Raw genomic sequence first — 25,673 nt, 5'->3', positions numbered from 1 at the left:
AGCGGGAAGTTTATTTGGGAGGTGGTTCTAGGAGTAGGGGAAAAACAGGAGAAGGATGGCAGCAAGTCACAGGGGTGCTGCTGAATGAGCCCCTGCCAAGGGCGCCTAGGTTCCAGCCCTCTGGTGCCTAGAACTCGAGGCTTGGTTATCCCCCCAAGGGATAACCCCAGAGTGGTCCGTGGTGCTGTGGGAGGCTGGGGTTGCAATGGCCTGAGGCCGTCCACCTCGCCAAGGGGTACAGGGCCTGGGAGGCGGGGGTTGGGAGGTGTTCATCCCCAGGTTGCACCCGCACGCAGCTCCGGGGACCAGAGGAGGCGCTCATGCCGAGAGTTAGGGTGTGGGTAGAAGTGGGAGGTGTGAAGTGGACGGCCCCGCCCGCTTGCATCTCCCACGGGACAGTGCACATATGTGCGTCGTGTGCACACTCTGTGTGCCCCTGCTCCTTTGCAGGAACACAGGGGTGCCCGTGCGGTCTACTGCGTGGGCGGTGCGCGCACAGACGTGGGCCCGAGCTTCCCAAGGACGGCTCTGTGCCTACGTTTGGGCCGCGGTTGGACACCGTGGCGTAGGTCTCTGCGTATCGGCTCTTGCACGCGTGTATGTATATGTTTAAGCTTTACAAGGCGTGGCACACACATGCGTGTGTGCTCAGGGTAGGTGCACGTGCATGCACTATAGTCCCTCACCCTCACCCAACGCTGGTTGGCAGTGGCCATGGGATGGCAGAGATGGTCTGGTCACCTTGGCAACGGGGCAGGAGCGGGCTAAGCTGGGACAGCCTTGGTTCAAAGGAAAAAAAAAAAAAACCAAATCACTGAAACCAAAGAGGCTGGGAAAAGAAAAGGAGCTGGAGGGCTGGGAGGGGGCAAGGCTCAGCCCCGGACCCCCCGGTTCTGCTCACAGCTACCCCACCCCCACTGGGTCGGAGGCCCAGTCCCTGAGCTAGCTGAGCGCTACCCGGAGCCGAGATGCTGGTCCAAGGTCCCACATCTGGCCCGGCTTGCTGAGTCTCCCCTTCAGAATCCTGGGAGCCCCCCTCAGAGGACAGCAAGCAGGGATGAGGCGGGCGCCCCGGGCCCTGACCGCCAGATACGGGGAGAGCCCCTCGCAGATTCACTGCGCCCCAGCAGAGGGCGCCCCAGACACCAGGCACTTTGCAAACCCGGGGACACTGGGCCTTGCCCACACTGAAGTCACCCTCTCTGGACAATTAGCGCACTAATTGCACGCGCTGCCCCACAGTCAGGCCATTAGCCCAGATCCTGCGATGATTTATTCACGAGCTCCTATCTCTTCTCATCCCCGTGGCCAGCTCCTCAGCCTCACGGCCTATGCCGGGAGGGACAACCCACAGACGCTTCCCTAGCCTCGCTCAAAAACACTGCCTGCTATAAATATTTCATCAGACCGAGTGCACGGGGCTGAAACCGCTGGTGATCTGCTCCCCGCAGGCCGCCGGGAGCTGGACCCCCCACAGGGGTGGCCTCCGGGAAGTGACCTCTGGCCCTCAGGCTGGAGACATCCGACGTTCCCTTCGCTCTTTCAGGGTGGCCCAGGCCCGAGAGCCTGTGGCAGGACCACCGCTCACATTTACTGCGGCTTTCCCCTGACCACTTCACTGTGTCTTGACGAGGCCCTAGAGGACAGAGTCTGCTATTATCCTCATTTGACAGAGGAGGAAACTGAGCGGTGAAGGTGCTTCCCTAAGGCCACGCTGTCTGTCAGAGGCAGAGTGGGATCTAACGGTGGCGGGCAGCCCCAGAGCCCCCAGCACCTGGCCTCCCTGAGTCCCAGCGTGGCCCTGTGACGTAGGTACTCTCTTGATCCCTGTTATACACATAAGGACAGAGCTCAGAGAAGTGAAGTGACTTGTTCAGGGTCACATAGCCAGGAATGGAAGCCCGGCAGGTGACTTTGACCGATAATGTGCTCGAATCCATGCCCTGGGTGACCCCACTGATGGGAAGGGCACTCAAATCACAGCCCTTCTTGTCATCACCCCCACAGAGATGGGACCCCTCACACAGCCGGACAGGCCGGGGCTCATCAGCATCGGGCTGGGGAATTCTGAAAACCCCCTGCCCACTCCCAGGGCATCCCTTAACCCCTGGCTTTCCCTGAGACACCTAGTAGCAGAACCGGCTAGAACCCCAAATCCCACCAAACAGATTGGCCCCCTCCTTGGGCCTCAGCGTCCTCATCTGTAAGATGGGCCCTGCCAGTGCCTCCGAGGGCTGGGCTGGGCACGTGAGGACTTGGTAGACAGCATGGGGCCTGCATGCCGTGATCACACAGGAGGGGCCGCTGGGCGTTCACCTTATCTGCAAAGCCCGAGGGAGTGCCTCTGCTGAATCCAGACTGCACGAGCTCTGCAGTGGGCCAGCTTTGGGTTCAAGTTCCGGCTCTGTGCCTCCCTGGCTGTATACCTCGGGCACCTGCCCCTCTCTGAGCCTCGGTTTCCCTGCCTGTCAGATGAGGATGTCACTCCTGCCCCATAGGACTGGGGGAACAAAGTAGGCCCGGTGTGACAGGACTCATCTCTGACCTCAGCAAGCACTTGAGAGCCAACCAGCCCCTCACTCCCATTTCAACTCCAAGGTCAGGGCAGTGGCACCTCTGAGCACCCCCCAGCCGGTATCTGCCTGCTGGGGACCCCGAGAGGGCACCACGCCAGGCCTGCCAGGGACCTAAGGACAGCAAGACCGTGGCCCAACTGGGAAGCAGAAGGAGTCCCAGGCTGGCCGCAGAGGTTCAGGGCCCAGAGAGGGCAGGCTGTGCATGGGCCGCACACAGGACAGCGGGGGCCACACACGGGACCAGCCCGGGAGCATCCCGCCCAGTCACCCTGCCTGAACCGGAGCCAGAAAGCCCTTCCCCTCTCCCTGGACCCGCCCGCAGCACCTGCCTGAGCACCGGCCTCATGCACACTGTAGCTCTTGGGTAGGTTACTTCAGAACTCCGGACCTCAGTTTCCCCATCTATAACACAGGTGTAATAAAAGGTGATGGCCGTGATGATGAATGAGTTCATGAAAACTTAGAACCGCGCATAGTCAAATATTATTCACACTATCACTGTGACTCGCAGGAATAGCATTTCTGTGCCAGGCACTGCGGGTACAGAGGGAAGAGACCCACGGGTCCCTGCACTGACCACACTGTGTGTTCATGGTCTCTGTCCAGGCCAGCCGGCTGCAGGGGGCCTCGAGCACTTTCAGGAACCCCTTTTCTATGGCCCCAGCAGGGCCAGGAAAGAGTTTCTGGAAAGAAAATGACTTGACATTTCCTGACAGTTTATCTCTGGCCACACTGAACTCCCAGCAGGTCCCACCTCCATATACCTTTGCCCCAGCGGTCCCCCTAACCCCCAGGGTGTCCACCTCCTGGCCAACCTCTGGCTTGTCCTTCAGGCTCCCAGGCTGGGTTTGGGGCCTCCCCTAACCCTCTGCAGCCCAGGGGTTTCTCTCTGAGACAGCCCTGACCACACCGGGCACCCCCAATGCCCCCAGCCTCAAGCTGACCTTCTAGTCCCTGATCCATCTGCGGAACCACCCAGCACGGGGCCAGGCACAGAGCAAGGGCTCCGTGTCTGCGTGCAGAACAACAACGATCTACAATGCAAGCTGATGTTTACTGAGCACGTCCTATACACCACACCTTGTCCCCAAGGACGACATTCTTTCATTTAAGCCACACCAGAGTCTTATGAGGTAGGAACTATTATGTTACAGAGGAGAAACTGAGGCCTGGGACATAGGCCTGAGAACCCTGGAGACTTAATGTGGGCCACAGCCCAGATCCAGACTCCCCTCTCTGCTCCAGCCCATGGGGCGGCAAGAGAGGTCAGCCCTAGTGACCAGCAGTGCTCCCTAGCGGCGCCCCTGAGCTGGGAGAAGCATCCTCCTGCCGAGGAAGGGCTCTCGGTACTCAGTGGGGCGCAGGACGGAGGAGGAGTAGGGGCACAGGGGCTGGCTTCAGACTTGTGAGACTGAACTGTACATTCCAGGCTTCGGTGGCCTCATCTGTAAAGTGGGGACACGGAGATAAGTCTGGCACATGACGCAGAGTGGGCGCTCGGCGATCGGCTGTTGAAGGAAACGGTGGACGGGCCCTCACGGCCCAGGACGTGCTGGCCCCTGCCGGTGAGGGCAGCCCAGACGGGAGTCCCAGGCCCCCAGAAGGGCATGAAAGGCCCCCAACACCGGATCGACGGCCTGCAGACAGTGCTGGTCCTGTGAGCTAGGAAAACACCCGAGCCCTTGCACGCAGGCAAGGAGCTCCACGGGCTCTGCGTGCACAGGGAAGGGCATCGGGCGGGGGCAAGCAGGCCCAGCCCCAGGAACTGCCGGCAGAATAAGGACAGACTGCTCGGGACCCTGCAGCTGGGCTTCTGAGGGCTGCTCCGTCAGCCAGACCCCGAGACTGGGGCTCAGAGGAGCACCTGGGGGCCCCGAAATTCCTTTCACCCTCCCTGAGCCTCACATCCTCATCTGTAAATGGGGATGACAAGAGGAAGGCATTTTCCAGGACTATCGTGTGAACGCGTGTCAACACCCATAAAGCTCTGAAGCAGCGGAAGCTTCCAGTAAACGTCCTTTCCAGAGACCCAGGAGCCTGCACTTTCCCTCCAGCTGGGGTGGAGCGTGGGCAACAGGTGAGCCAGAGAACCTGGGAGTCGGGGCGACGCAGGTGCCACTGTACGGGGAGCAGTGGCAAAGGGATGGCATGGGACAAAGTAAAAGACACGTGACTCAAAAACCCAGCCCTGGCCTGGAAGCGGCCTCAGCCCCTCCCCAGAGAGTGGGGCGCTGGGCCAGAGAAGCAGAAGTTACTGAGGGTCAGAGCATGGGGAAGTGGGGCGCCCAGCCCAGGTACACTACCCACACCCGCCTGTGCCACCAGGTCACACCCTCCTCACTGGTCACAGCACACATCTCCCCCACCTGCTTACAGAACTCGGGCATCCGCCCCCATCTCCATTGCCCACACCCACCTTCAGGCTTTCCACCCGTCTCTACAGTCCACATCTGTCTGTCCTGCCCCCAAACCGGCCCCATCACCGTGGGCCACAACCATCTATACCGTCTGCCATTCGGACAGCCTGACCCTGGCTCCACAGTTGGTCCCAGGCCCCACAGTCTGAACCCACTGGTCTGGGCTCCACCTCCTGAGGACGCTGGGTCGTGAGGAGGGAAAGCAGAGAGGAGGGTCGGGGTCCATGAAACTCCCCGCTCCCAACAGTACCAGCATCCACAGGCCAAGGGGAGCCAGGTGGCTGGGACGCCCTCCAAACCCAGCCTCCAGGCACAGCCCTGGTGGGGGGCTCCTGCCGGATCCTCAGTGCTGACAGGCTGATTAGGGGGTGGGCGATCAGCTGGGCCTGTGCCTCCTGTCTCAGCAGCTGCAGCCCACGGGGGAGGTCGACGGACGGGGCTCCTATCGGGAGGTGGCTCTGTCTCCTGCTGCCTTTCCATGCCCAGTGTAGCAGGCTGAGCCACCCTTCCCTCGGGAAGCCTGCCTGCCGGACGGGGCACAGCTGAGCACACACATGTCCCGGACCCCCAAGTAGACACAGGCTGAGTCCCTACTGGGTGCCAGGCCTGTGGGAACTCCGGGACACAGGACCCTGCTAGGACCTCTAGTGGGTAGCTTTTTATTCCCATGTTACACACAGGGAAACTGAGGCTCAGAAAAGCTCTCTGGCGTGCCTAGACTGCTTCCTGCAGAAGTTGCTGCGGCTCAGGAAGAGGGGACGAGAAAGCGCTTCGGAGCTCCCCGGGGCCGGCCACACACCTGGCTCTCTCCGCCGACTGCCCAGGTTCACCGTAAGGACAGCCCTAGGAGGCAGAGACTGGGATGCACCTGCCGCTCAGATGAGGCGCCCAGAGCACAGCGCCGGAGCCAGGAAGCAGTCCTGCCAGGAGGCGGAGCCGCGGCTGGCCCTCCCCACCTGTCGGCCACCACCAGCCCTGCTGGGAGGCATGGGGGGCACCCGCAGCCTGGGGCGGGGCCGGGGAGGGGGCAGAGGGTCAGCAGAAGGTAGGCGCTCGGAGAGTCGGAGGTGCCCCCAGACACGCAGGGGAGATGCCGCTGAGCAGGGAGGTGGCCGATCTTGGAAGTGGAAGGCAGACCTGGACTAGAGATGAACCTGGGAGCTGGCTGAGGGGATGGCTGAGGCTCATGGGTGGAAGGAGAGGGCACCCCGGCAAGCGGACTTCAGGGCACTGGGGTGGGTGTAGAGCCACACAGGCCTTCCCGGGGGATACGAGGGTTCTGGACCCACACGGTGCTGACGGTGAGCAGGACAAACACTGGAGGCGACCGGGTCACTGGGGGACACAGGTGACCCGGACCTGAACAGTGTTCACTGCCATCATAGCTATAAAGATCAGGGACGAAGGCCAAGAGGCGAAATTGGGGAAAGCAACTGGGGACATACCCTGTGAGGAATTCTGTGGTTAGAGAGAGTAGAGAAATTTGCAGAAGCTGAGAGGGCAGGTAGGCAAGAGAGGGTGTTTTAAATATGGGAGGATAATATAACCTCAGAACCTTAAACACAGGGTTGCCATCTGACCCAGCCATTCCACTCCTAGGTATTCACCCAAGGGGCCTGAAAACCAGTGTTCGTACAAAACACGACTGTTCTCAGCAGCACGACTCACAACAGCCAAAGGTAGAAACAGCCCAAATGCTCATCACCGCTAAAAGACACAAAATATGTGGTACATTCATCAATGGAATATCATTCAGCCATAAAATGAATCAAGTACCGACCCCACGACCATGTGGATGAACCTCAGAAACATTTTGCTAAGTGAAAGAAGCCAGACACGAAGGCGTGTATGATTCGGTGTATATGAACGTCCCGAGTCAGTAAATACATAGAGACAGAAAGTAGATTGGTGGTTGCCAGGGGCTGGGGGGCTGGGGAGCCGGGGTTGGAGATTGGGGAATGACTACTCAATGGGCACGGGGCTTCCTCTTGCGATGAAAATGTTTTGGAACAAGATGAGGGACTAATTGCCCAACATTGAGAATGTACTAGATGCCAGAGAATGGTTTGCTTTAAATGGTTCATTTTCTGTCATGTGAATTTTGCCTCAAAAAAAAAAAAAAAAATGTTTTCTGAGGAATCACATGAAACAGATTTGAACCCAACCAAAGCCTGACAGATGCACGCCTAACTCCTTGCACCCACTCAGCAGGGCCATGGCCACAGCCATGGCCACGGCCCAGGGAGCGAAAAAGAAACACTTGCTGTCCTCAGAAAGAAAGAAACAATACCAGAACTCTGCATGGCCTCCAGGCCATCCACAAGGCCCCCTCCTTACTCGCGCTCCTCCAGCCCCGACATCCGTTCTCCATGCGGGTTCTTGAACCCCGTAAGCACCAGCCACCTTTGGCCTCTCTCTGATCTCCTCCTGGCTCCTCCCTGACTCCAGGAAGCTCTCTGATCACATGTCCCCTTTCCTCTCGTATGTTCCATGGTCCATGCTCAGTTGCCCATTGACACGTGAGGGCAAGGATCCGGCATCCGCGACTATCTTCCAAGACTATTTTTTAGAGAAGTTTTAGGTTTACGACAAAATTGAGGGGAAGGTACAGAGATTTCCCATCTACCCCCTGTACCCACACATGCACGGCCTCCCCATTATCAACATCACTCTTCAGAATGGGACATTTGTTACATACACATCATAATCATCCAAAGTGCACAGTTCACCTTCAGGTTAATTCGTGCTGTTGTACTTCCTATGGGATTGGACAGATGTATAATGACTTGTATCCATCAGCATGGTATCATACAGAATAGTTGCACTGGCCTCAAAATCCTCTGTGCTGTGCCTATTCATATCCTCTTCTCTACCCCGGAGAAGGCAATGACTTGCCTTTTCCAGAACGTCATATAGTTGGAATCAGACAGCACGCAGCCTTCTTCAGACTGGCTTCTTCCACTCAGTCATCTGCACTTAAAGTTCCTCCAAGTCTTTTCATGGCTTGAGAGCTCATTTCTTTTTATTCCTGAATAATATTCTATTGTCCGGATGGACCAGAGTTTATCTGTCCATTCACCTATTGAAGAACATCTTGGTTGCTTCCAAGTTTGGGCAATCATGAATAAAGCTGCTATAAACATCTGCACGCAGGGTTTTTTGTGAATGTAAGTCTTCAGCTTTGGTGGGTAAATACCAAGAAGTATGGTATGATAATAGCGTGTTCAGTTTTTAAGAAAGCAGCCAACTGTCTTCCGAAGAGGCTGTGCCATTTTGTATTCCCACCAGAGATTAACATCCCTGTTTCTCCTCATCCTCGTCTGCATCTGGTATGGTCAGAGTCCTGGATTTGGGCCAGTCTCATAGGTGTGTGGTGGCATCTCGTTGTTTCAGTCTGCATTTCCCTGATGACATATGACGTCCAGAGTCTTTTCATATGTCTACTTACCATCCGTAGGTCTTCTTTGCTGAAGTGTCCGTTCAGGTCTTTGGCCCATTTTTTCGTTAGTTTGTTTGTTTCCTGTTGTCGAGTTCTAAGACTTTTTTGTATTTTTTGGATAAGAGCCCCTTACCAAATGTGTCTTTTGCAAAGATTTTTTTCCCAGTCCATGGCTTGTCTTTTAATTCTCTTGATGGTCTTTCCTAGAGCATAAGTTTTTACTTTTAATGAAGTCCAGCTTGTCGATCATTTCTCTCATGGATTGTGTCATGGATCGTGTACCTAAAAAGGCATCACCAGACCCAAGGCCATCTAGGTTTTCTCCTACGTTATTGGCCAAGAGTTTGATAGTTTTGCATTTTGCATTTAGATCTATGATCCAAATTGAGTTAATTTTTGTGAAGGGTGTAAGGTCTGTGTCTAGATTCATATATTTTTTTGCTTATGGATTCCAGTTATTTCACCATTTATTAAAAAGACTATCTTTGCTCCATGGTATTGTCTTTGCTACTTTGTCAAAGATAGATTGACAATACTGACAGGGGGTCTATTTCTGGGTTCCCTAATCTGTTCCATTGATCCACTTGTCTGTTCTTGAGTCAATGCCATACTCTTTTTTTTAAATTTTATTATGTTATGTTAGTCACCATACATTACATCATTAGTTTTTGATGTAGTGTTCCATGATTCATTGTTTGCGTATAACACCCAGTGCTCCATTCAATACGTGCCCTCCTTAATACCCATCACCAGGCTAAAACATCCCCCTACCCCCTCCCCTCTAGAACCCTCAGTTTGTTTCTCAGAGTCCATAGTCTCTCATGGCTCGTCTCCCCCTCCGATTTCCCCCCTTCATTTTTCCCTTCCTACTATCTCCTTTTTTTTTTTTTTTTAACATATAATGTATTATTTGTTTCAGAGGTACAGGTCTGTGATTCATCAGTCTTACACAATTCACAGCGCTCACCATAGCACACACCCTCCCCAAGGTCTATCACCCAGCCACCCTATCCCTTCCACCCCCCACCACTCCAGCAACCCTCAGTTTGTTTCCTGAGATTAAGAATTCCTCGTATCAGTGAGATCATATGATACATGTCTTTCTCTGATTGACTTATTTCGCTCAGCATAATACCCTCTAGTTCCATCCACGTTGTTGTAAATGGCAAGATTTCATTTTTTTGATGGCTGCATAGTATTCCATTGTATATATATACCACATCTTCTTTATCCATTCATCTGTCGATGGACATCTTGGCTCTTTCCATGTTTAATGCCACACTTTCTTGATACCTGTAGCTTTACAGCAAGTCTCGAAGTCATGTCGTGTCAGTCCTCCAGCTCTGTTCTTCAATATTATGTTGCCCCATCTGGGTCTCCATATAACTGTAATCCATTTGTTGCTATCCATAAATTAACTTGGTATGTTGATTGGGATGGCACTGAATCTATAGATCAGACGGGGGACAACTGACATCCTGACAATGTTGAGACACGGAATATCTCTCCATTTATTTTGTTCTTCTTTGGTTTCCTTCATCAGAGTGTTGTAGTTTCCCTCTTAAAGATCTTGTATATATCTTGTTAGACATATACCTATGTACTTCATTCTGGGGAGGGCTAATATGAATGGTATTGGGGGGGTTGTTGTTGCCTTTTTTTTTTTTTTAAAGTAGGCTCCACACCCAGCATGGGGTCCAATGCGGGGCTTGAACTCACAACCCTGAGATTAAGACCTGAACTGAGATCAAGAGTCAGACACTTAACCGACTGAGCCACCCAGGCGCCCCAATGGTATTGTGTTTTTTTTTTTTTGTTTTTTTTTTTAAAGATTTTATTTATTTATTTGAGAGAGAGAGAATGAGAGACAGAGAGCATGAGAGGGAGGAGGGTCAGAGGGAGAAGCAGACTCTCTGCCGAGCAGGGAGCCCGATGCGGGACTCGATCCCGGGACTCCAGGATCATGACCTGAGCCGAAGGCAGTTGCTTAACCAACTGAGCCACCCAGGCGCCCTGGTATTGTGTTTTTAATCTCAAATTCCACTTGTTCGTTGCTGGTATGTAAGAAAGCAATTGACTTTTGTATGTTAACCTTGTATCCTGCAACATAGCTAAAACTGCATATTTGTTCCAGTTTTTTCCCTATTCTTTCAGATTTTCTAAATAGACAATCATGTCATCTGTGAACAAACACAGTTGTGTCTTTCTTCCCAATTTGTATACCTTTTATTTCCTTTTCTCACCTAATAGCATTAGCAAGCACTTCCAGCACGATGCTAACAAGGAGTGGTGAGAGGGACATCCTTACCTTGTACCTGACCTTAGTGGAAAAGCTTACAGTTTCTCATCGTTAAATCTGACATTAGCTATAGGTTTTTTTTTTTTTAAAGATTTTATTTATTTATTTGAGAGAGAGAATGAGATACAGAGAACATGAGAGGGAGGAGGGTCAGAGGGAGAAGCAGACTCCCCGCTGAGCAGGGAGCCCGATGCGGGACTCGATCCCGGGACTCCAGGATCATGACCTGAGCCGAAGGCAGTCGCTTAACCAACTGAGCCACCCAGGCGCCCTGACATTAGCTATAGGTTTTTTTGTACCTAGTCTTTATCAAGTCGAGAAAGTTCCCATCTATTCCTAGTTTGCTGAGAGTTTTTACCATGAATGGGTGTTGTCAGGGCTTTGTTTTGTCCCCTGGGGTGTCCTGGTACTTGAAGAAAGTGCTGGCCTATGACGGGTCATTAATGACTGGCTTTGGAAGAAGCAGGTGCGGAGTGTAGAAAAGTGTCTAGCGGAGAGAGGGAGACTCGCCACAGGAATGATCTTAGGTGAGTAGGTGAGAGGGGTGGGGGCCCCGTGGACGAGGCAGGATAACGTTCCATCCACAGGAAAGAGAGGAGGGCTCGCTGAGGGGCACGGGGGCCAGGACATGGGTAGCTATGCAGGGAGAAGGTAGAGGTTCTCTTCTTTGATTTTCTCAGTGAAAGGAGGCCACGCTGTCAGCTAAGGCTGCAGGACCTTGGAGTGGAAGGCAGGGTCCCAGAACTGAGGAGAAAGGTTCTGGAACAGAGAGGATGGGGATAGGTCTGGGCCCAGCAGCCCAAGCTCAGAAGCAGGACCTGGAGTGAGAGGGGCCTGTGAGGCTAATCGGCACCCCAAGCAACAGTGGGCCGCAACTGGACTCAGGGCCTCGTGTCCTTTCAGTCTTTCTCCCTGTGTGTCTAGGAAGGTTACGGAGCGCTCAGGAGGCAGGTGGCAAGAGACCTCTCTGCCCTCGCCCCTGCCTGGGGCCCCAGGGATGGCTCTGAAGGGCTCTCTAAAGTCTCCACTGGCTGGAAACTCACCGTGGATGGCCCTGGTGCCACAGCAGTCTCCTGTGGGGCTGGGGGCTACAGACGCCCTCCCCGGGGTGCCTGCTCTGCTCTGCCACCCGCAGCGTCCCCACCCTCTGCAGAAACTTCTACTCAGGCCACATGGATTAATTTCACTTTAAATCCACAGTTAAATGGGTGAATGAATGAATGAGTGAGTGATCAACCGCTCCCTTCATCTGCACAAGTGGCAAAACTGCTGCCATCCCATCCTGGGGCATCAAACAATATTTGTGGAGAAGTCTGCGGACAGCCTGATGCGCCCACCCTCCACGGGCGGGATGGGGGCTCCCATCTCTATCTAAGAAACGGATAAAGGGGAGGGACCCCCACCCTGAGAGCTGTAGCAAAACCTTGACCTAAATCTTTCCCCTGCATGAGCCTCCCAACACACAGTAGGTGCTCAAGCAATGATCTTTCTCTTCTAGTCTCGTGGGGACAAACAACAAAGGAAATTGGACCAGCCCCATGTTCTGTGGCTGAGGTCACAGGGGATGGAGGACAGCAGGTCATTCAGTGTGGGCTCAGCTCTACCAGTCCCTCTCCCTCTTGGGGCCTCGATTTCTCCACCTGCAAAATGGACAGAACTCTGAGAACCCTCGATCTTCTACAACTCTGGAATAGTTCTAATATTTGGCACACATAATCACAGTTTAAACGGAGTAGACTTAGCCCCATTTCTCAGCGTAAGGGACTGAGGCTCAGAGAGGTGAAGCTGCTTGCCTCGAGACACACAGCTAGCAGAGGGGGACAGCCCCATTTGAATCCAGGCCAACCTGGCGCATGCCCAACATTGCATTTCCCGGATCGTTGGCCCAGGGCATCTCCGCCCCCTCAGGGGAGAGCCCGGGAGGACCTGTGGCATCCCTAAAAGACTTCATGCCCTTGGAGAGAAACTGAGGCCCACTCATAGGACATCTCGGGCTGCGTTCAAATGCTGTTTGGCCATCTACGTCCCTCAGTGGCTCATCTCTCAAGCCCTACTCCCCCCGCCTGGCCAGGACATTTTAAGAATTAAATGAGATAATGTTCGGGAAAGCACTGAGCACAGCACCTGGCACCAGAAGACACCGGGTAAACAGTCATTTTCATTATGATTTTTGGGTGCCAAGTCTCAGCGAAACGTCACGCCACTTCCTGAGCCATAAAGGCACCTGGTGACACCATGGACTGCTGCTTTCTCCACCAGGGCAGGCGTTTTGCTAAAGCCCCCAAAATACCCTGACGGCCACCAGAAGCCAAGGGAAGGGACTGAGGACACCCAGGCTCTGCGGGCCACGTGGCATCGGGCCACGCACTGCAGCGCTTCGTCAGCACCGGGGCCATCTCCACAGGGACACCGCTTGGTGGCCCGGGGTGGGGGTGGGGGGGCGGCAGGAATGGAGCGCAGCCCCCTCCCTCCGGCCACTTCAAGCCCTCAGGGGCTGGGGACCTGAGGAGCCCCCGCTGGGGCTCCAGGCACAGACTGGGTTGTCAGAGCCATGAGGGGCTGTGCTCTGAGCCTCAATTCTGCCATCTGTGAAGTGAGGCAACCGCCTCCCGTCCCTGGGGTTAGCCCTGAAGAGCCGCGGGGATGAGACAGGGCTCCCGGCACGGCACGGGCACTCCACCTGACTCCCAGGGACCTCAGCCTGGCGGAAGGAAGAGGCGCAGGAATATAACCTCTTCGCAGGAGCAGGTAGAGCCCAGCAAAACTACGGGAAGGTGTTTTGACGTGAAAACTGCTCCACCTGGCTCTAGAACACGCAAAAGACAAATGAAGCAGCTGGGGAGGAAGCTGCACTCTTCACGGCCAGGACCGGCAGGGTCTGGGTGACAGGCGACGCTGGTGGCACACTTAACTCTGCTGAGACCTGGGGGCACTGGGATGACCGGGTGGAGGGCCCAGCAGTGAAGCTCTCAAAGTCACAAAGGCACAGGCCCTCGGACCCCACAGAGCTATTTTTGGAACTTTTGGACAACCCAGGCATGAGGACCTAAGTATCTGGGTTTCGCTCTGGCAGTAACAGCCCCCCCCCCCCCCCCCCCCCCCAGCGTTGGGCAGAGACAGACGCGCATCAGAATGAGGCAGGCTAACTAAATGTAAATTCAGCCTCACGTAGGGAATGACAGTTAGATTTCATAATCATTTCAATGATTGACGTACTAACAAAAGGTGTCATCTACCGCACCCACCCCATCCCAGGGCTGCGTGTTTCCTCTGATTGCTCCCAACAGCCTCATGGGAGGAAGGACCATTAATATCCCCATTTTGCAGGTGAGCAAACTGAGACACAGAACAGTCGAGTAAAATTTGCCCAAGGACACACAGCTGGTAAGTAGCAGAGACCAAGCAGGTTACCCCAATGCTCTGTGACTCCAAAATACACAGCTAAAATAGAGTATTTTTCTTAAAAAAGAAAAAATCAAGATACAGGACAGCGTATCCTGGTTGACCATGTGTAGTGGGTTGAATGACAGCCCCCCGAAAGATATGTCCACCCAGAACCTGTGAATGTGACCTTCTTTAGATAATTTTTGCAAACATAACTAAATTAAGGATCTGGAAATGAGATCATTCTAGATTAGGATGGGCTCTAAATCCAACAACAAGTGTCTTTAGAAGAGAAGACATGACAAGACCAGACCCAGGCAGAGATCAGAGGGATGTATCTAAAAGGCAAAGAACCCCGAGGCTTGCTAGCAGCTACGGAAGCTGGGAGAGGCCTGGAAGAATTCTCCCTCGGAGCCTCCAGTAGGAAGCAAGTTGGCCGACATCTTGATTTCCGACTTCTGGCCTCCAGAATTGGGATATAATAAGTCTGTGTCATTTTAAGCCACTCTGCCTGGGATAGTTTGTTATGGCAGCCACGGGAAACTAATACAAGGTGCAATCTGCTCCCCACTGCCCCCGGGTCTGTTCTCTTTTCTGGACCTGGCCGATAGTCCCCTCTGGACTGCTGCCTCTGTGCTCCTTCCACAAGCCAGACACAATTTCAAGTATATGGATCCATTCAACCATTTCCCCTAGTGTTCCCATTTCACAGATGAAGAAACTGAACCCACTGGTTTGGGTCACAGCTCCAGAGGACTCCTGGAGCCCGCTCAGCCATGGCTGGTCCTGCGACCACCAGGAAGGTAGCTGGGTCAGGATGGGGCCCGAAGCCTGGTCACCTGGGCCTGGAGCTTCAGGGCTAGAGCATCTGCTGCAGGATTAGGGCCAGGCCCCATGGGTGCCCATGAGGCTGTGGCTGGCAGGGTCAGCAGAGGAAAGGAAGAGGGCGGCCAGGGTCTCTTTACTATGCAGGCCCCAGGGAAGGGCAGGATCACTCTGCAGCTTCCCCGCGGACTGCTGCGGACACCCCCTCCAGTGGTCCTGAAGGCTCGCAGGGCCTGGTAGGGGGCCTGGCCACCCCAGCCAGGCAGGTGCTGCTGACAGCTTGAAGCTCAGCAGGCCAAGAAAATGGGCATGGCTGAGTCTCTGGCCCGAATGGCAAAACGCAAGTGGGCGGGGCGGCTGGGGGGGTGGAGGGGGGTGACGGCAGAAGCTGCCCTGCCTTGACCACAGAGCCAAACCCAAGAGGGGGTGAAAAAGTGGATGCCCAGATGTGGTCATGGCATTCATGCCCATTCTGTAAATGGGGAAACTGAGGCTTCGGGTAGAAGAGCAGCAGGGGTGATTCACACCTCTCTTGGACTTAGGCTAGCAGATCCTCCCTACCAGGGGCCCTCAGTGGAATAAGGCGGGTGCTGTCCTTCAGATGTGGACTCAAACCAGGTTAGGGGAATGACAGGGCTGGCCAAGCAGATGGTGGACACCCGAGATGGAGCAGCTCGGAGATGAATCAGGGGTGACTAATTCCCTGAACAGAGGCCCTCCCTCTGCCCCCCCCCGCTATGAGGACCGTGAAGAAGCAAGTGATGGCAGCGAGCACCCTCCCCATGCTGTTCAGGCCGTGCTGAGCGAGAGCTGGGTCGGCGCAGTGGTCCCTAGGACCCCGAGCAGGTGGACTCTACCCCCGGTCTGGGAGTTTCACTGCAGCACAGTGACTTCCCCGCGGGGGGCTGGGCTGGGGGCTGCGCCGTCGGGGAGATTGGAAAGTGCAGATTCCCAGGCTCCACCCCAGACCCTCCGAACCAGAATTTCTGGGGCTGGAGCCAGGAGATCTGGATTCTCCCAGTGCTCCCAGAGAGTTCTGAGGAAGGAGGTACCCCATCGAGGATTCGGCACCTCTCCCAGGGCTAAGATGCACCAATTCTGCAATTCTAGGTTCTCTGTCTCAAAGAGGCTACAACTTCACAACTCAAAGAACCCGTGACCCATGCACTTGGGTGGCTCTGTACATTCAAAGACTCCACAGCTAAGACTCTATGATCTGGAGACTCTGTGACTCAGCCCTCAACCCAAAGCCCATCAAAGGAGAGAGGATGAAATCTCTGGGTCTGGAGTGCTGGGGCACCAGCAGGGACAGCAGGTATGGAATGATCCCACGGGAAAAAAAAAAAAAAAAAAAAAAAAACAGAAAGCAAGACAGGAGGAAAGGAAGAAAGGGAACTGTAGATGTCGGCATGTTTATATAACTACCTTCGCATGTTTGCGTAAGCACTCAGACAATCCAGAAAGTTCTCTAATAATGGTCACCTCAAGAACATAAAGCTGTGGGGTGGGGTGAGGCGGAGACAGGGTTTGGGAAGGAGGAACTCACTTTCCACCCTTCCACGGGTTTCATGCTTTGCCACGGGCCTCTGACACTCAGGGAATTGACAACCATAACGATTAATGAAAAAAGAGGACACAGTCTACGGTGCCTCCCGTGTTCGTTCGCTGGTTTCTTTTATGGTCCTTCCACCCACCCGAACATCAGCCGCCATCGCAGACACGGGGCGCAGCGCTCCGTACTCGCTCAGGAGCGAGGTGTGCAGAGCACGAATGGCGCCCAAAGTCCGTCCGGCCCGAGCCTGCGCGCTCACATCCGAGCGGTGAGACCTCTCAGGGAAGGGAACGGAAGGGACGCCAGGGGCCAGTCCTGAGGGCGGCCTGTAAGGGGGCTTCCCGGGCCCTGCCCACACCCTGCCTCCACAAGGCCATGGCCAAGGCCTCTAGGAAGCCCCAGCCCGGAGCTCCCCACCTGCCCCCAGCACCCCGCACCCCCAGGAGCCCCGACAGCGCAGGCACCTCTGCCCGCCATGTGACCCAGACAGGCCCCACGCTCTCTGCACCTTGCAAGCTCTAGTCCTGTGAAGGGACAGGGCCTGCTCCCCTCGGCCCCCTCCAGTCCTCGGCAGGCCCCCACAGGCCTGAAAGGAAGCCCAGCCTGGCCTTGGCCTGGAACCAAGAGCCCAGAGGCGCAGGGTCGGGGGCAGGAGGGAGGCGGCTGCTACCACCCAGAACGCCAGCTGCTGGCGGTGATGTATTTTTGCTTTAAGTGCTGGAGAATTGCAGGGCTGGAGCCGCCGGCTCGGGGGGCTCAGGCTGCAGCTGGAAGGAGAGGGAGGTGGGCAGGAGGTGGGGGCTGCACAGCCCCTCCCTGACCTCTCTTGCCCTCAGCCTCTCCGCCTCTCCATCAGACACGCACACGCATGCACACGCACACGCATGCACACACATGCACACACGTGCACACACACGCACACACACTCAGGCACAGCTCAGCACCTCCCCATCTCCACAAGCTCCCTCCTCCTGGCCCCCAGCTCTCCTCAGTGTCTCCAAAGAGCTGCAAGGAGGCTTTGGGGGACAGAGAGTCTCGATCACTACCCCCCACCTTGCTTCTAAGGAGCTGTAGCACCTCAGGCTGGGGCTGTCCCCCTCTGGGCCTCAGCCTGCCCACTCCCAGGGGAGGTCCTCTTGCACCCTTTCCCTAGGACACCCACTCGCAGGGCCGGGTCGGGGGGCAGGTCAGAGGCTGTTGACAGTCACAGGCAATCTGGAGATAGCTCGGCTGCTCCTTAGGACCTGATCCCTTTCCTGCCCCAGAGGGTGGGCGTCCGGAGACAGCGCCCCGCCCGGGGCACATCTGGCCCCACAGCCTGGTGGGCGCCTGGTGGAGCTAAGCAGCCCTGGCCGAGGCCCAGCCCCTCGGAAGAACCTGTCTGCTCGTCCTAGGAAGGGATGGAAGCCCGAGCTTGGCAGAGGCAGCGGGACGATCCGGGGGAACGGAAGGAGCTGAGCTTTGCCAACTACAACGCTTGTAGGTTCTTTTTACAACTGGGAAGCTGCTAAAGTTGATAGTGGCAAATCTTGAAACAGAAAAAACAGAAAAAAGAAAAGAAAGAAATTTTTAAACCTGGGTGTTGTGCTCAAAGACAGAGACAGGGCGAAGGAGGTAAAACACACTGACACAAAACACGAACAGCCAATGGGCGTGTGAAAATGCTCAATTGGGCAAGAAATGGAGACACTGTCCCCTCAGCCACCCCCAGCCCCTGCAGTCGGCCGCCCCCAGCCCCTGCAGTCGGCCGCCCGCCACACATCTTACGGAAGGAAGGCACAAAGATGCACAAACGAAAAGAGAAGCACTGGACCGAGTGGCCCCGACTCTCTGCACCTCAGTTTGCTTAGATCTGCAATGGGCTTCTGCCCCTCACGGAGTTGGGGTGGGAGACCTCCTAAGCTGGAAGCAAGCCCAGGGCCGGGGACACAGCAAGGTTCAGAGCTCGAAGCGGGTAAGGTGAGACAAAAAGAGCTCAATGCAGAGTCGGGGCTCGAAATACATTCCAACTCCCTCCCCCTCACACAGACAGAGGGCAGGTCAAGGGCTCAGAGAAAAGGTCTGAAAACTGGCTTGCCCCTCACGAGCCCCACAATTCCGGGCCAGTGATGTCACACCTCTCCGAGGCTCGGTTTTCTTATCTGCAGAATGGGCCAATAATTCCGGCTCCCGCTACTGCAGAGCACCACGGTGTATCAAGCCCCATGCATGGCGGAACCAACGCATTCACTGCCCACATGTTTGCCAAGCATCTACTCCTCACTGAGTGCTGCTGGAGGCACGGGGGACATAGTTGTGAACAAACTGAACCCAAGGAGCTTACATCCCAGTGGGGGAGACAGGCAATAAACAAGATAAGCAAATAAAACATAATGTGGCGGGTGGCGTTAAATTCTACGGAGGAAAAAAGCAGGGGAGGGCATGTGGGTAGACGGAGGCCATGGTGTTATCCAGGAGAGGCCTCATGGAGGGGGTGGCACTTGGACAAGACCTGAAGGTGGTGAGGGAGGAGGCTGTGTGGCGATCTGGGGAAGAGTGTTTCAAGCAGAGGGAGCGGCACGTGCAAAGGCCCTGGGGCAGGAGCAGGTCCTGTGTTGGAGGCGCAGCATGGAGAAAGGCAGGGTGGCCTGAGGAGAGGAAGGCAGTGGTGGGAAGAGTAGTACCGAAGACCAGACTGTGCGGGCCCCTGTGGGCCACAGCGAGGAGTGCAGCTTTTATTCTGAGCTGGGGCGGGGAGGGAAAGGACCACGGGGGGATCCTGAGCCCAAGGTGGAGACGAAAGCCCCCCAGACTGTATCAAGTCCACAGCAGGTGTTCAAGCAGCCATGGCCACTCCGAAGGCTTGATTTTTCATTCCCTAGGTCCTCTCCAAGCCTGAGTCCTCTAAAGAGATCCAGACCACAGGAGAGCGAAGGACGGGGAGGCTTCAGCTGCCCCAGGGCGTGGGAGAGCTCTGTCCAGGCTGGTTGAGGGGGACGGGGCTTTGGCAGGAGCCAGGAGGCTGCTCCCACTGACTCCGGGGCAGCATCAGTGCAGGCCCAGGGCAAACCTGCTCCCTGGGATCACTGAGGAAGGGGCTCCCCCTCCTATCTGGCCATGCAAACGGTACTCCGTCTGGTGTTACAGGGCTGAAGGCCAATGAGGGGGCTGGACCAGGGGTCCCCCCGGCTCCCCTCGGCCTCACGCTGCCTCCGCAGCTGCCACTTCAGCCCTGGGCAGGAAGACCCGAGCTGCGGCACATCAGTGGGGGTGTGGGGAGCGAAGGGGGGAGGGGCACACAGCCCGAGCAGGAGGCCGGTGTCTGAGACCCTCTCCTGCTACAGCCCTCCCTGGGCCTCAGCTCCCCACACGTCCAAGGAAAGGCCGCCCTGGAATGACAGATTCTCAAGACTCTGGCACCACAAATGCTCACATTCCCCCCCCTTCGTGGAGTTCCCTTTCCACGCTCCCATTTCTGCTCAGATCCCCCCACCACCCAGAAGCTCCCATCTCTACTCTCCCCTCCCAGGTGTTCCTCAGGAGCCTCCCCAGCTGAGGCTTTGGTCCCACTTGACAGATGAGCAACTGAACACGAACAGAAGGGACTCAGCCATGGTCACACCACAGGCCTCACTCACCTTGGCTCCTCCCAAACAGTGAGATTCTCGAGGCCAGGGTCCGGGTCTGCCTCTATCCAACACCAGTTTATTAAGCACCTTCTGTATGCCAGAAACGGCATCGGGGCCCCAGCCAGGGTCTCCACCCCTACAGCTCAGAGCCTGCCACAGCTCAGGGCACCACAGCGAGGAGACAGTCCCCCTGACGCCCCCCTGGCCTTTCTCTGCGGCCAGAGAAAGCAGCCCAGACACAGAGCCACCAAGCATTTCCTGAGCACCTACTGCAGGCCCAGGCCTTCACTAGGTCCCAGGGAGACAGCGGCACACCTCCCAGGGCACGGGGACGGGCAGCTGGCACACGGAGGCAGCCGGGCAGGGTGTCTGTGGAGCGAGGGAAGGTGCGGCCCTGTCCCCAGGAGAGCGCCAGGGCTCACGATCCGAGGGACACAGGCTGCAGTCCCTCCCAGTGCCTCCCTGGGCCTCAGATCTCCTGTCTGTACAATGGAGCTAATGTTACCCTCTGCACTGGCAGCCCATTAGGAAATTAAATCAGGTGGCAGAGCGCTGGGCCCTCAGCCAGTGCCCAGTGAGGGCTCCAGTCCCGCCTGCGGCCCAGCTCCTCTAGAAAATCCGCCTGCCTCAGCCCAGCCCCCCGCCCCCCCCCCCAAGCCTCCTCTGAAGCCTCCAACCTCCCTGCCCTGCCTGCGGCCCAGTTTCCAGCCGGCTTTCTTTCTTTCATCTTCGGCCTTTGCTGTCTTCCTATCACGCAGCCAATTCCCCTGGTGCAGTCGGCCTGGGGAATGAGCCCACAGCCACCACACCTTCGAGTGGCCAGCCCAGCCTCCACCCCTCCTGCTGCCCCTGAGCTGCCTCCCTCCCGGCCTCCTCTCTGCCAGCCTGTGGCAGGGCTCCAGCTGCAGGCCCCAGGGGAGGGGCAGGTGTGCCCGCATGTCACTCACGGCAAAGCCCTGGCGGGGGCCCAGCAACGCATACCAGGTGCACCTGTCAGAAGGCCGGTCCGGCCCCGAGCCAGGCCTGGGAGCAGCGAGACTAAGAGTGGGCATCAGGTGGGCTCCGAGGGGGCACCGGAAGCCTGCAGCCCGGGGCTGGGCAAGGGCCACAGACGATGCCAGGACTGACGACGCAGTGGCTTCTGCCCCAGACGTGCGCCAAGGCCCCCGGGTGCCATGCCTGGTGCTGCGAACTGTGGCCCGGGGCCCCGGAGGGCTGGCCGGCCCGCCGGGAGTGCCCGCAGGCGGAGTCAGGCCCGGCCCTGCATACCCGCAGGGCACTGCTGTCGCCCTTACTGTTACTGCTCTCCTCACTGCTGTCCCTATCTCCCTGCCGCAGGGCCACCAACACTACCCTGTTCGGCCTCGGGCAGACACTGTGGCCCTGGGACAAGAGGCCCGACAGGGGCAGCCTCTGGCTTGCGAAGAGCGAGATGGAGGGCTCTGCTCGAATCCCCGACTCGCTGTGTGGCTTTGGGCAAGACCCTGCCCCTCTCTGGGCATATCTTTCTCCCAGCACAGCACAGCTCACCGGACATCCCTCCACCAGGCACCAACGTGCACCATGTCTCCCTCCTGAGCAACCTGGAAGCCCTAGGGTGGTCTGATGTGGCAGCTGGGCATGGTGGGGAGGGGGGTCCAGGGACATCAGAGCTGTGCCAACCCCTAGCATTTACAGAGCACCCCCTCTTCAGCGGTGCACCCCACTGCCGTCTGGCACACCCGAGCACCCGTGCTGGTCCCCGGGAGTGCTCAAGCAAGTCCCTCCCCTTTGCACCCTACTCTCCCTAAGGAGTCTTGACCCCACCTGAAGGGAGCCCTTCCACGGTCCCCTTCTTAGAGCTGCCAGCCTCCAGTCCCTTGGCTGGAGGGAAGGGACCACCAGAAGGCCGAGGGCAGACTTCTCTGAGGATTCTCTTTGGGGTCCCAGCATGAGGAGGGAGGTGATTTTCTCAAAAGAGGGAAGAGTGTATTCCACACACACACACAAAAAGACCATAAGCCTCCAGTGGGCCGAGGGTTGGGATCTCCTCCCTGGCCCTCTCTGGCCCTCTGGCAGCAGCCCATGGGGAGGCCCCAGTGAGGGGCCACAAAGAAGCAACCTAGCACAAAGTGAGCCCGGGGTCGCGGTGACGTAGAAGGACGGGCCTTACTCTGGCACCTAAGGGAGGAGTGAGGGGTAGGCCGGAGGCTAACGCCTTCTGGGTTCTACCTTCGAGGAGGCGGCTGCTGATTTCAGCGGCGGCATGTGGGCGCCTCCACGCTCCTGGGAGACAGAGCCTGTGAACCTGGGTTCCGGGAGGTGGATATGGGGGGCACGAGGTCCCCAGCACTTTATCCCAGGGCTCCAACCTGGGCACAGGGAGCAAAGGATAAAGTAGAAACGGTCACAGGCAGTGCAGAGCTCCTAGATGGGTACACCCCCTAGGAACTGGGTAACAGGGTGGCCCCAAGTCCCGGCAACTCCAGGCTGTGAGGAGGCCGGAGAACCTCTCAGAACAGAAGACCACCTACAAAGAAACACTTTGCTGTGACCTCCCATTCCAAACACAGGTTTTAAAACATTCACATGACCAGTGCACACTCGATCAGAACAGGCAGCACAGATATGCGCTGGGGCCTCAACTCCCATGTGAAGCATCACCCCCCCCCCAGCAGCTCCCCACCCGAGGTGCCACTCCACTGAGCCCCCTGGTTCCCCACCCCGCTTTCCCATAGGCCATCCAGAGCAGAGGTGAGCATGTAGAGGGGACTTCTGCCCTGAAACCCTGGGGGCTTCTCAGCTGAGGGGTCATCCCCTCCGCGATCAAGGCCGACTTCTAAAAGCAAAAAGGTGCGGCTGGAGTTGCAGGCTCGCTGGCTAGCGGAAAACACCATTTCCAGAATATTTTTACTCCATTAGAGCACAGGAGGTGGGAAAGAGAAACGGCTCCAAAGACCCGGAGATCTGGGGCCTGGGGGCAGTTTCGGGGCCGCTCGTAGACTGAGCCCCCCTCTGCACCCCCAGTCTAATCCCGGGGTCTCCGGGAAGGTCACGCGTAGGACTGATGCCAGGCGCGGAAGTGCCTCCCCACGCTCCCTCCCGAGCCCCCATGTGCTAGTCGGCCAGAGGGGGACCGAGGGCGCCTCAAAGTTTCCCGGAGCGCCCCCAGGACGAAGGTTAGCAAGGAGCAAAGTTCCCTGGTGGCAGTAGCCGGAGACATGGCAGGGGAAGAAAAGCTCGCAGTCAGCATTTCCTCCGATGGCTCACCAAGGGAGGAAAAAAAAAAAAAAAACCCAGAAAACGAGAGGAAGAAACAACCCTCCCGCCCCACCTTCCCTGTTGCAGCACCACCTCGTGCTCGCTCCGGGCCGGGGAGAGGCCTTCGGGGAGCCGGAGTCGGGCCCCCGGGGGGCCGGGCGCCCGGCGGCCGCGCACTTACCTCGGTCAGTGCCCCGGGCGCGGCGCGCTCCGCGTCCTCCGAGCTCCGGGCGGCCGTTCCTGGCCCCGGCAGCCGCCGCGCTGGCTGCATCGCCGCCGCCGCCTCAGGGCAGCCCCCGGGGGCGCTCCATGCCGAGGGGCGCGTGGGTCTGGGGCGCCGATCTCTCCAGTTCAGCCACGGGTCGGGGGCGCGCGCCTGGACGGCGCCCCCGGCCGCGGGGCGCTCGCTCTGGCCGGCGCGGCTGGCGTCCGTCCCTCCGTCCGGCTGGGAGCGCGGCCGGCCCACCCCCTCCCCCGCCGGCTGTTATCTGATCCCGGGCAGGGCCGGGCGCGCTCCCCTCTACGCCCCGGCGCCCCGCGCCTCCCCGCCCGCTCCGGCCGCGCCAGCCCCTCGCCCCCGGCTACCGTTCCCAGGGAGGCGGTGGCAGCGGCAAGGCCCCGGGGAAGGCGGGGAGAGAGGAATGGAGGGCGAGGAGGCGGCTGGAGGCAGAAGCTCGGCGCGCACCCAGCTCCGCGCCCCGCTGCCACCAGAACCCGGCTCGGCAACTCCTCTAACTCTCCGCCGAGAGCACGCCCGCCCCGCGCCGCGCCGCCGCTGCCCCCCCCCCCCCGGGCCCCAGCCCGGCCCAGAGCGCCCCCAGCCCCGGGCCGCCCCCCACACACACACACCGCCAGCCACTTGCGCAATGGGGCGCGCGCGCGCACACACAGACTCACACACAGAGGCATGTCCTCCAGGGACACGCGCACACACAGGTGCGTGGCCGGCGCACACACAAGCAAGGGAATCTTGCACACACGCGTGCACACAGCCGGGTACACAAGCTCAGGCGTCGGCATACGAGCAGGCGAGATGCACGCCCTGACGGGCATGATGGTTGCAGGTGCACAGGTGCATACACACTCATGGGTGTGCGTGCGGGGCGGTATCTGCACGTGCGCGTATGTGCACGCAGATCCTGGCTTGTACATCACTCCCATGGAATCCCCTCTCTTTGCACGCCAGGCATGCACACTCGTATACATACATCATTTCCCCCTCTTTAATAGCATCTCTCTCCTCCCCATCTTGTGCTCTGTTTGGCTTCTCCCATCTCCTGCTTTCTCCTCTGTGCTCCTCCCCCCTACTCTCTCTCTCTCTCTCTCTCCCCCTCTCTCTCTCTTTCTCTCTCTCTCTCTCTCTGCTGACTTGACCCCCATGTGACCCTCTTCTCTTGCCACCCCTGCAAGGCTCAGGCTTTCTTCCTAGCCTGTCCCCACTCGCCCTACCCTCCCAGCCTCCTGGGGCCTATTGTCTGGGCCTCAGATCTCTCAGCCTCCCGCCAGGCCCAGGCCTTTCATCCTGGCAGACAGACCTGCCCGGCTGGGCCTTGGCCCAGGAAGACCCCATTTTATCACCAGTCTGACCCCTTGCTCAGCCTTGGGGCCACAGAATAGGGCCAAGGAGGCAGGTCTGTGCCCAGAGCACAAGCCTCAAAGGGCTCCCTGGCCCCCTTGGCTTCCAGCTTCCCCTTTAATGTGAAATATAATTATGTGTCTGCACAGCAGGGAGACTGGCTGCAGGATTCTAACCAAGGAGGATGGCTCTCTGGCCACCGCCCAGATTGCTGGCGGCTCAGACAGAGCGGTCTGCAGGCCCCACCAGCCCCAGGCTCGCGGCCCCAGGCTCCGGGCCCCTGGCAGCTGGTAGGTGCCACCTGGTCTAAGCCACCCAGAAAACTCACCGACCTCAGGCCGTCTAGGGTTTGAAATCCACCAACTTTACTGACCAGCTGTGGAGGCAGGTCACTGCGCCTCTCTGGGCCTTGCTCTCCCGGTCACGTCATCAAATGCGGATAGTAGCAATTCCTACCTCATGGAGCTGCAGTGACGATTAAATGGATATAAGTCTACCTCAAGCACTTAGTGCAGCTTCTGGCTTGGGAAACCAACTACCAGTCATTGCGAAGTCGAGATGCGGGAGGCTCTGTGCTGAGGACCCAGCTCGAATGATTTCGTTGTCACTGCAACGATGGGGTGCGTACGCTCACTGGCCCTATTTTACAGGTGAAGGAGCTGAGGCACAGAGAGGTCACTTGTCTGTCACAGAGCTGTTGAAGGTAGAGCCAGGACTCAGAGCCAGACCCGTCCCCAGAACGAGAGCCGTTGCCCCC

General features: G+C 57.5%; 1 protein-coding gene across 1 annotated transcript in view; it reads right to left on the bottom strand.

The window, feature by feature from the left end:
• The window catches only part of KCNJ12 (potassium inwardly rectifying channel subfamily J member 12), a 43,731-nt gene extending 20,150 nt beyond the window's left edge, over positions 1-23,581 (bottom strand). Inside the window, exon 1 of the mRNA XM_032432118.1 lies at positions 23,522-23,581. The gene's annotated coding sequence lies outside the window, so the exon portion shown is untranslated. The remainder of the gene's footprint in view (positions 1-23,521) is intronic.
• Between the last annotated feature and the right edge of the window lie 2,092 nt (positions 23,582-25,673).

The sequence above is a fragment of the Phoca vitulina genome, unplaced genomic scaffold (assembly GCF_004348235.1).
Source record: "Phoca vitulina isolate PV1807 unplaced genomic scaffold, GSC_HSeal_1.0 scaffold47, whole genome shotgun sequence".
NCBI classification, from domain to species: Eukaryota; Metazoa; Chordata; class Mammalia; order Carnivora; family Phocidae; genus Phoca; species Phoca vitulina.
The sequence above is the reverse complement of the archived record's forward strand: the minus strand, read 5'-3'. Positions and strand labels throughout refer to the sequence as shown.